A 12,138-nucleotide genomic window follows, 5' to 3' on the forward strand; every position below is an offset into this window, starting at 1 on the left:
GGGCAGGGGGATCTGGTGAGGGGGATAGCGAGATGGAGGGGGATCTGGCGCGGGGGGCGAGGGTGATCTGGCAAGGGAGGGATAGAGGGGGGAAGGTTAGCAATGGCGCACCTCCTAGGGGTGCGCCATAAGTACATCGATAGCAATGGCGCACCTTCTCCTGGTGCTCCATTACTAACTTATTATTATTTTTAGTTGCATCTAATAATTTTTAGAAAATGACAATCAAATTTGAAAACATTTATGAATGTGAAAAAATATCATCAAATTTGTTATTTGAAAATATTTATGAATATGAAAAAATATCATCAAATTTGTTATTTGAAAATATTTATGAATATGAAAAAATATCATCAAATTTGTTATTTGAAAATATTTATGAATATGAAAAAATATCATCAAATTTTTTATTTGAAAATATCATCAAATATGTTATTTGAAAATATTTGAAAAAATATCATAAAAATTGGTATACCAATGGCGCACCTCCTAGGGGTGCGCCATAAGTACATTGATAGCAATGGCACACCTTCTCCTGATGCGCCATTAATAACTTTTATTATTATTTTTAGTTGCATCTAATTTTTTTTTAGAAAATGGCAATCAAATTTGAAAAGATTTATGAATGTGAAAAAATATCATCAAATTTTTTATTTGAAAATATTTATGAATATGAAAAAATATCATCAAATTTGTTATTTGAAAATATCATCAAATTTGTTATTTGAAAATATGATCAAATTTGTTATTTGTAAATATTTGAAAAAACATCGTCAAATTTGTTCTTTCGGATTTTTAATTGCATTCATTTGTGAATTGGTAAAACATTTATGAATATGAAAAATATCATCAAATTTGAAAAATATTCATGAATTCAAAACGTGCCCATGAAATTTAAAAATATTCATGAGTTCAAAAAATATTAACAAATTCAATACTTTTTGTGAGTTAGAAATTCAATACCAGAATAAACATAAATAAAAATTGGTATACCAGAATGAACATAAATAAATATTCACGAGGACTAGAACAGAAGAAATATCATTTCAATATGTCGAAATACAATCGAGAAATGAAAACTACAATTTAAATACAATCGATCTTAGCTAGCTATCTTTTCACAATCTTCTTGCCCTTCTTTTTCGCAAATGGAGTTCTTCTGTTGAACGGACATCCTTTAGGTAGGGTGGTCCTGCTTCTTCTTGTGGTGTATGGCACTTCATCGTCGTCGTCATGTTCCATCTTCGGATCACCGTACTTGTCAAAGTCTTGCTCATTGGCGACTCCATCCATTCCGATGATCTTCTTTTGCCTCTCCTCACGACAACACGACTGGGCTTTGACATGTCGGTAATGAAGAAGCATTGATCCACTTGGGAAGCCAGTACCCATGGCTCATTTTTCGCGGTGATGTTTGCGCCCGCGGTCTTGGATTTGGCTTCGGGTATAACCATGGTGGTGAAATACCGGTCTTCTTTTAGGACGCTCTTGGCCCATCTGACACGGAACATCGGGACCTTCTCTCCAGCGTAGCTCAGCTCCCAGATCTCCTCGATCCTTTCGTAGTATCTGTCCTTGTCGTTACTGGTGTGGGATTCCATCGTTACCCCGGAGTTCTGATAACCATCACTCTTCTTGTCCTTGTCCTCGGTGTAGAATGTGTAGCCATTGATATCGTACGCCTCATAGGTCATCAGGTTGTGCTCGGCGCCCTGTGACAAGGCGAATATGAGTTTTTCTTCCGCGGAAGAATCCTCATGTAAAGGGTACGACAGAAGCTTCTCCTTGAACCAACGCGTGAAACATGAATTTGCTCTTTGATTATATCTCCGTCCGTTCTCTGTTGGCCTCGGTCATTGTACATCTTCTCAATAAAGGTTTTGTGCTCTACCACCCAAGGATCGACCACGTCTATGTGTTGTAGCGCGACTAGGTTTGCTCTTTCAAAGTCGGCGAGTCGACCCTCGAAGTCGACATGCATTTCACGGCGACCATCGCAGTGACCCCATCCAGCGAGCCTGCCGAGGTGCCTGTTGACGGGCAAACCAACGGGGTTCTCGATGCCTAGATAATTCGTGCAGTAGGAGATGCACTCTTCGGTAAGAAAGCCCCTGGCTATGCTTCCCTCTGGACGTGACATGTTGCGAACGTATCCTTTGATGACACCATTCATCCTTTCGAACGGCATCATGCTGTGCAGGAACGTCGGCCCGAGTTGGATGATATCCTCCACGATATGGACCAGCAGATGCACCATAACATCGAAGAATGCGGGCGGGAAGTACATCTCAAGCTCGCATAGTATCACCACGATCTCTTCCTGTAGCCTTCTGAGTTGCCTCACGCCAACCGACTTCCAAGAGATGACGTCGAAAAAGTTGCATAGGCCAAATAGCATTTCATGGACGTGCGCGTCCATGATCCCATGGATTGCAACTGGAAGTATCTGCGTCATCAGCACATGACAGTCGTGAGACTTCATCCCGCTGAACTTCTGCTTCGCTGAGTCTAGGTATCTTCTTATCTTCCCCACATAACCGTAAGGAAGTTTTACTCCTACTAGGCAGGTGAAAAACTGCTCGATCTCCTCCGGACTTAGAGTGAAGCATGCGGTAGGGTAGTCATTTTCGATCTTCTTGGCCTTTTTGCCTTTGCGACGACTTTCCGTGTCCTGCTTCGCCTCATCATCATCATCATTAGCGTGAAGCTCCTCCCTGATGCCCATTGATTTCAAGTCTGCCCTTGCTTTTGGCCCATCTTTGGTCCTCTCTAGCATGTTGAGCAGGGTACCAAGCAGACTCTCGCACATGTTCTTTGTGATATGCATGACATCAAGGTTGTGAGGCACACGGAGGATCTTCCAGTACGGCAAGTCCCAGAAAACAAACCTCGTTTTCCATACCTTCAGCAGCGGCTCTAGCGCCTTTCACTTCTTTCCCGGCTCTGGCGCCTTTTGCTTCTTTCCCGGCAGTGGGCAATCTTTCCAATTTTTCAACAGCTCATCTATTTCCTCGCCGCTCCTCGTACGCGGGCGTCTTCGGGGTTCGGTTTCACCATCGAACAGATCCTTGCGTTTTCTCCATGAGTCATCATCGCGAAGCCACCTTCAATGTCCCATGAACACGGTTTTCAAAGACCCGGGATCTCTATCTAGCTGGCGATACGGTGTGTCATCCATGCACCTGACGCATCCAGAAAATCCGTGGACCACCTGCCCCACGACATATCCGTATCGAGATAGTCGTGCACCATCGTGAGTAGTGCGGCTCTCATAGGGAAATATTCTTTCTCTCGGCACCCCACGTATTGGCTGGCGTTTTCCACAGCGTGTCTAGCTCCTCCTTCAGCAGCCCCAGATACAGATTGATGTCGTTCCCTGGTTGTTTCGGCCCTTCAATTAGCATACTCATGTGAATGTACTTCCTATTCATGCACAACCAGGGGGGAAGGTTGTACATCCACACAAACATAGGCCAGGTGTTATGTGTGCTTCTCTGGCTGCCAAATGGATTGACTCCATCGGTGCTCGTGCCCATCATGATGTTCCTTGGATCGTCCCCAAATTCTGGGTGGTCGAAGTTCAACGCTTGCCACTGGCTCGCATCCTTAGGGTGACTCAGCATCTTGTCTTTTTATTTATCTCCGGATCATTTCCGTCATCTTCTCGCTTCTTCTCCTCCCTATCCACATGCCAACACAGGAGCTTTGCTAGCTTAGGGTCCGCGAAATACCACTGCAGACGAGGAGTGATCGGAAAGTACCACACCACTTTTCGAGGAGCTTTCTTCCTCTTCTTGTATCGAGTGACGCTGCACACCGGACATATGGTAGACTCCGCGTGCTCGTCCCGATAAATGATGCAATTGTTCATGCACACATGGTATTTCACGTGCGCTAAATTCAGAGGACACACGATTTTCTTCGCCTCCTCGAAACTGGTCGGGCACTTGTTCCCCTTGGGAAGACGTTCGTGCCAGAATGACATGTTCTCGTCGAAGCATGCGTCGGTCATTTTCTGTTTTACCTTCATCTCCAGAGCCATGAGCATTACTTTCAGGCAGGTATCCTCGGGCCTGCATCCTTCATACAATGGAGTAACCGCGTCTATCTCCAGTTGATCCAGCTTGGCTTTCTCTCAGGCGGCAGCTCTTGCGTTATCTGCCTGCTTGAGAAGCAGCTCTTGAATATGAGGGTCCTGCACCCAGCCCATCGATGGTCCATCGTCGTCTGCTCCGGCATCTTCATCTTCATGAACATGCCCTTCGTCTGCTCCGGCATCTTCCTCATCATCATGTCTGGCATCTTCTACATGATGACTGTGTACTGCATCTACTTCGTGATCATGTCCTGGAGATTCTTCGTGTTCTCGCCCGCCCTCGCCGCGGTTGTCTTGCCGCCTGATGACCCACAAGTATAGGGGATCTATCGTAGTCCTTTCGATAAGTAAGAGTGTCGAACCCAACGAGGAGCAGAAGGAAATAATAAGCGGTTTTCAGCAAGGTATTCTCTGCAAGTACTGAAATAAGTGGTAACAGATAGTTTTGTGATAAGATAATTTGTAACGAGCAACAAGTAACAAAAGTAAATAAAGTGCAGTGAGGTGGCCCAATCCTTTTTGTAGCAAAGGACAAGCCTGGACAAACTCTTATATAAGGAAAAGCACTCCCGAGGACACATGGGAATATCGTCAAGCTAGTTTTCATCACGTTCATATGATTCGCGTTCGGTACTTTGATAATTTGACATGCGGGTGGACCGGTGCTTGGGTGCTGTTCTTACTTGAACAAGAATCCCACTTATGATTAGCCTCTATTGCAAGCATCCGCAACTACAACAAAAGTATTAAGGTAAACCTAACCATAGCATGAAACATATGGATCCAAATCAGCCCCTTACGAAGCAACGCATAAACTAGGGTTTAAGCTTCTGTCACTCTAGCAACCCATCATCTACTTATTACTTCCCAATGCCTTCCTCCAGGCCCAAATAATGGTGAAATGTTATGTAGTCGATGTTCACATAACACCACTAGAGGCTAGACAACATACATCTCATCAAAATATCAAACGAATACCAAATTCACATGACTACTAATAGCAAGACTTCTCCCTTGTCCTCAGGAACAAATGTAACTACTCACAAAGCATAAACATGTTCATAATCAGAGGGGTATTAATATGTATATAGGATCTGAACATATGATCTTCCACCAATTAAACCAACTAGCATCAACTACAAGGAGTAATTAACACTACTAGCAACCTACTAGCACCAATCCCGGACTTGGAGACAAGAATTGGATACAAGAGATGAACTAGGGTTTTGAGATGAGATGGTGCTGATGAAGATGTTGATGGAGATTGCCCTCTCCCGATGAGAGGAGCGTTGGTGATGACGATGGCGATGATTTCCCCCTCCGGGAGGGAAGTTTCCCCGGCAGAATAGCTCTGCCGGAGCTCTAGATTGGATCCGCCAAGGTTCCGCCTCGTGGCGGCGGAGTTTCATCCCGAAAGGTTGCTTCTTATTTTTTTTCTCGACGAAAGACTTCATATAGGAGAAGATGGTCATCGGAGAGCCACCAGGGGGCCCACGAGGTAGGGGGGCGCGCCCCCTACCCTCGTGGAAAGGGTTTGGGCCCCCTGGTCTTCATCTTTGGCGAGGATTTTTCATTATTTATTATAAGGTATTACGTGGAGTTTCAGGACTTTTGGAGTTGTGCAGAATAGGTCTCTAATATTTGCTCCTTTTCCAGCCCAGAATTCTAGCTTCCGGCATTCTCCCTCCTTATGTAAACCTTGTAAAATAAGAGAGAATAGCCATAAGTATTGTGACATAATGTGAATAACATCCCATAATGCAATAAATATAGATATAAAAGCATGGCGAAAAATGGACGTATCAACTCCCCCAAGCTTAGACCTCGCTTGTCCTCAAGCGAAAGCCGATAACAATAAATATGTCCCCATGTTTAGAGGTAGAGGCATCGATAAAAATAAAATACGGACATGAAGGCATCATGATTATTCTCATAACAGCAACATATATAGATATTGTCATATGATTACTTATGTTCAAGTGATGATCTATTCACAATGCAAAAGTATGAATCAAAAACCTTATTGAGAACCAACAAACTATAACCTCAGTCATTGAAGCAATTGCAATTTATCATAACGTCAGAAAGAGTCTAAGTCAGAGCTAAAAAGCAAGTCCAGATACTCAACTATCATCTAGTCCTTCATAATTGCTAACACTCACGCAATACTTGTGGTTACGGAGTTTTAATTGGACACAGAGAAAGGTAGGGGATTATAGTTTCGCCCCACAACCTTTTACCTCGAGGGTAATGTCAACAATAATAACTCATGCCCCCCTACATCCAATTATATATATATATATATATATATATATATATATATATATATATATATCAAGTTCTTTCCAACATGCTGGGCTTGCCAAAGGATAAAATGAAAAAGGAAAGGTGAAGATCACCATGACACTTGCATAAGGTAGAAGATAATAATAAAAGATAGGCCCTTCGCAGAGGGAAGCAGAGGTTGCCATGCGCTTTTATGGTTGGATGCACAAAATCTTAATGCGAAAGAGCGTCACTTTATATTGCCCCTTGTGATATGAACCTTGATTATGCAGTCCGTCGCTTTTATTACTTCCACATTACAAGATCGTATAAAGCTTATTTCTCCCACACCAATCAATCATACATATTTAGAGCAATTTTTATTGCTTTGCACCGATGACAACTTACTTGAAGGATCTTACTCAATCCATAGGTAGATATGGTGGACTCTCATGGCAAAACTGGTTCAAAGGTATTTGGAAGCACAAGTAGTATCTCTACTTGGTGCTGAGAATTTGGCTAGCATGAGGGGGAAAGGCAAGCTCAACATGTTTGATGATCCATGACAACATACTTTATCTCATATATAAGAAAACATAACCCATTACGTTGTCTTCCTTGTCCAACATCAACTCTTTAGCATGTCATATTTTGATGAGTGCTCCCAATCATAAAAGATGTCAATAATAGTGTATTTATATGTGAAACCTCTCTTTCCTTATTACTTCCTATTAATTGCAACGATGACCAAAGCTATGTATGCCAACTCCCAACAACTTTTAATCATCACACTCTTTCTATGTGAAGTCATTACTATAAATAAGATCAATATGAACTTTTGTTTCTTCTTATTCTTTTTCTCTTTTCTTTTATTCACCCAAGATCATAGCAAGAAAATCAAGCCCTTGACTCAACACTAATTTTATTATATAGCTCACGGACTCGATTACATAGAGAGATCATAAGGCAAAACTCAAAACTAGATCATGCCATAAACGTTATTCTACTAGATCAAAATACTACTAATAGGATCGAACTAAGGAAAACGGTAAAGATAGGAGTTGTGATTGTGATACGATACCGGGGCACCTCCCCCAAGCTTGGTTGTTGCCAAGGGGAGTGCCCATACCCATGTTATTATATCTCCTTGGTTGGTGAAGAAGGTGGTGATGGATAGTCGCGCATCGAGCGTAAGAGGTCCTCTAGCTTACGAATAATGCCCTTGAGTGCAAAGATATGCTCCTTTGACAAAATATTTTCACTTGTGAGATACTTGTTTTGAATATGAGTTAAATCAATCATCTGGAAAGCTTCGATCTCAGTTGGGGTAAGAAGGTTGTGATCAAGTTGAAGGATGTCTTCTGTTGCCGGAGCTTGGTTCTCCGTGGCCTTCTTGATCCCTTCATCCTTGTTGATCTCCATGGGTTCTTCCCTCTTCAGCTCTATCTTCATTAGCCAGGCATCTTTGTCACCGTTGTTGGAGGAGGGGGACGACATGATGCCTGGCCTTGACAACCCTGATAGAGAACATCCCAAAACAAGAACAGAGGATAATTGCGTGATACGGGAGTCAAAACCTTCAGGAGAATATATAGTGAATTTTTACCGACCAAAATACGTATCGTGCAAGAAAACAGAGTCCGGAAGGCACACGAGGTGCTCACGAGGTAGGGGGCGCGCCCTCCACCCTCGTGGGGCCCTCGTGTCCTTCCCGGACTGCTACTTAATTTTCTATTTTTCTAAATATTCCAAAACGGAGAAATATTGCCTTAAAAATTGTTTTGGAGTCGGTTTACTCACTGTACCACATACCTATTCCTTTTCGGAGTCTGAAACGTTCTGGAAAGTGTCCCTTATGTATTCCTCCGGTGTTACGGTTTCAATAATATTGGTTTCAATATTTATGGGATTACCTGAGATATAACGTTTAATTCTTTGACCGTTTACCACCTTTGGATTTGTGCCTTCAAAGTTGTTGATTTTTATGGCACAGGAACGATAGACCTCCTCGATAACATAGGGGCCTTCCCATTTAGAGAGAAGTTTTCCTGCAAAAAATCTTAAATGAGAGTTGTATAGCAACACATAATCACCTACATTAAACTCACGCTTTTGTATCCTTTTGTCATGCCATCTTTTAACCTTTTCTTTAAACAACTTAGCATTTTCATAAGCTTGGGTTCTCCATTCATCAAGTGAGCTAATATCAAATAACCTCTTTTCACCGGCAAGTTTGAAATCATAATTGAGATCTTTAATAGCCCAATATGCCTTATGTTCTAGTTCGAGAGATAAGTGACATGCTTTTCCATATACCATTTTATACGGAGACATACCCATAGGATTTTTATATGCAGTTCTATAGGCCCATAATGCATCATCAAGTTTCTTGGACCAATTCTTTCTGGACCTATTGACAGTCTTTTGCAAAATTAATTTGAGTTCTCTATTACTCAATTCTACTTGACCACTAGACTGTGGGTGATATGGAGATGCAATTCTATGATTGACGTCATATTTAGCAAGCATTTTACGGAAAGCACCATGAATAAAATGTGAACCACCATCAGTCATTAAATATCTAGGGACTCCAAACCTCAGAAAAATAACTTATTTAAGCATTTTAATAGAAGTGTTATGATCAAAACTACTAGTTGGAATAGCTTCTACCCACTTAGTAACATAATCAACAGCAACTAAAATATGTGTATATCCATTAGAGGCAGGAAAATGTCCCATATAATCAAAGCCCCAAACATCAAACGGTTCAATAACAAGTGAATAATTCATCGGCATTTCTTGACGTCTACTAATATTACCAATTCTTTGACATTCATCACAGGATAGGACAAACTTACGGGCATCCTTGAAGAGAGTAGGCCAATAAAAACCGGATTGCAATACCTTATGTGCAGTTCTATCTCCCGTGTGGCGTCCTCCATAAGTTTCGAAGTGGCACTTGCGTAGGATATGTTCCTGTTCATGCTCAGGTACACAACGTCTAATAACACCATCTACTCCTTCTTTATAAAGATGTGGGTCATCCCAAAAGTAATGTCTCAAATCATAGAAGAACTTTTTCTTTTGTTGGTATGTGAAGCTAGGTGGTATAAATTTAACAACTATGTAATTAGCATAATCAGCATACCAAGGGGTACTACAAGAAGTACTTATGACATTTAATTGTTCATCAGGGAGGCTATCATCAATAGGAAGTGGGTCATCAAGCACATTTTCTAACCTAGACAAGTTGTCTACAATGGGGTTCTCAGCACCCTTTCTATCAACAATATGCAAATCAAATTCTTGTAGCAAGAGAACCCATCTAATAAGTCTAGGTTTAGCATCTTTCTTCTCCATAGGATATTTAATAGCAGCATGATCAGTGTGGATAGTTACTTTAGAATCAACAATATAAGGTCTGAACTTATCACAAGCAAATACAACTGCTAAAAGTTCTTTTTTAGTAGTAGCATAATTTCTTTGAGCATTGTCTGGAGTCTTAATAGAATAATGGATAACATTTAATTTATTATCAACTCTTTGCCCTAGAACAACACCTACATCATAATCTCTAGCATCACACATAATTTCAAAGGGTAAATTCCAATCAGGTGGCTGAACAATAGGTGCAGAGACTATGCTTTCTTAAGTATTTCAAATGCTTCTACACAATCCTCATCAAAGACAAATGGTATATCTTTTTGTAATAAATTAGTCAGAGACCGAGAAATTTTTGAGAAGTCCTTAATGAACCTCCTATAAAATCCGGCGTGACCAAGGAAACTTCTTATACCTTTGATGTCCTTGGGACATGGCATCTTTTCAATAGCATCAACCTTGGCTTTATCAACTTCAATACCTCTTTCAGAAACTTTATGCCCCAAGACAATACCCTCATTAACCATAAAGTGGCACTTTTCCCAATTCAAGACAAGATTAGTTTCTTCACATCTCTGCAAAACTCGATCAAGATTGCTCAAGCAATCATCAAAAGAAGATCCATAGACAGAAAATTCGTCCATGAAAACCTCACAAATATTTTCACGAAAGTCAGAGAATATAGCCATCATGCATCTTTGAAAGGTAGCAGGTGCATTACATAAACCAAAAGGCATACGTCTATAAGAAAAAGTACCAAAAGGGCATGTAAAAGTAGTCTTTGATTGTTCTTTAGCCGACACAAGTATTTGAGAGAAACCAGAATAACCATCTAGAAAGCAGTAATGTGTATGTTTGCATAATCTTTCTAGCATTTGATCAATAAAAGGTAAGGGGTAATGATCTTTCTTAGTAGCCTTATTTAATTTGTGGAAATCAATTACCATCCTATAACCTGTAATAATTCTTTGTGGAATCAATTCATATTTATCATTAGGAACAACAATAATACCTCCCTTCTTAGGGACACAATGAACAGGACTTACCCACTGACTATCAGCAATGGGATAAATTATACCTGCCTCCAGAAGCTTTAGTATTTCTTTTCTAACCACTTCTTTCATTTTAGGATTCAGACGTCGTTGAGGATCACAAACTGGTTTGGCATCTGCTTCCAAATTTATTTTATGTTGACATAGAGTGGGACTAATGCCCTTAAGATCATTAAGAGTATATCCAATAGCAGCACGGTGCTTCTTCAGAGTTTTCAATAATCTTTCTTCTTCATGCTCTGAAAGGTTAGCACTAATAATAACAGGATATATCTTCTTTTCATCAAGATAAGCATATTTAAGATTATCAAGCAACGGTTTAAGCTCAAACACGGGATCACCCTTAGGTGGAGGGGGATCCCCTAGGATTTCAATAGGCAAATTGTGTTTCAGAATTGGTTCCTTTTTAAAGAATACTTCATCTATTTCCCTTCTTTCATTCATAAACATATCATTCTCATGGTCTAGCAAATATTGTTCTAAAGGATCACTAGGAGGTACGGCAATAGAAGCAAGACCAATAATTTCATCCTTACTAGGCAATTCTTCTTCGCGGTGTTGTTTACTAAATTTAGAGAAATTAACTCATGAGTCATATCATCTAAGCCGACAGTAACAACATCCCTTGTGCAATCTATCGTAGCATTAATAGTATTTAAGAAGGGTCTACCAAATATAATGGGACAAAAGCTATCTTGTGGGGAACCAAGAACAAGAAAATCAGCAAGATATTTAGTTTTCCCACACAAGACTTCAACATCTCTAACAATTCCCATCGGTGAAATAGTATCTCTACTGGCAAGTTTAATTGTGACATCAATATCTTCTAACTCAGCGGGTGCAATGCCATGCATAATTTCTTTGTATAAGTCAATAGGTATTGCACTGGCACTAGCACCCATATCACATAAGCCATGATAACAATGATCTCCTATTTTAACAGAAATAACAGGCATGCCTACCACAGGTCTAGGTTTATCTGTATCATGGGGTTTAGCAATTCTAGCAGTTTCATCACAGAAGTAAATAACATGCCCATCTATATTATCAGACAAGAGATCTTTAACAATAGCAATATTATGTTCTACTTTAACTTGCTCAGGAGGTGTATATGTTTTAATATTGCTTTTACGAACCACAGTTGAAGCTTTAGCATGATCCTTTATCCTAACAGGGAAAGGTGGTTTCTCAACATAACAAGTAGGAACAATAGGATCATTATAAGTGACACTCTTTTCTTCAACTTTAATAGGTGTAGCTACTTTTACTTCTATGGGAGGATGATATTTAAACCACTTCTCCTTAGGGAGATCAACATAAGTAGCAAAAGATTCATAGAAAGAA

The sequence above is a fragment of the Triticum aestivum genome, chromosome 1A (genome assembly GCF_018294505.1).
Source record: "Triticum aestivum cultivar Chinese Spring chromosome 1A, IWGSC CS RefSeq v2.1, whole genome shotgun sequence".
NCBI lineage: Eukaryota > Viridiplantae > Streptophyta > Magnoliopsida > Poales > Poaceae > Triticum > Triticum aestivum.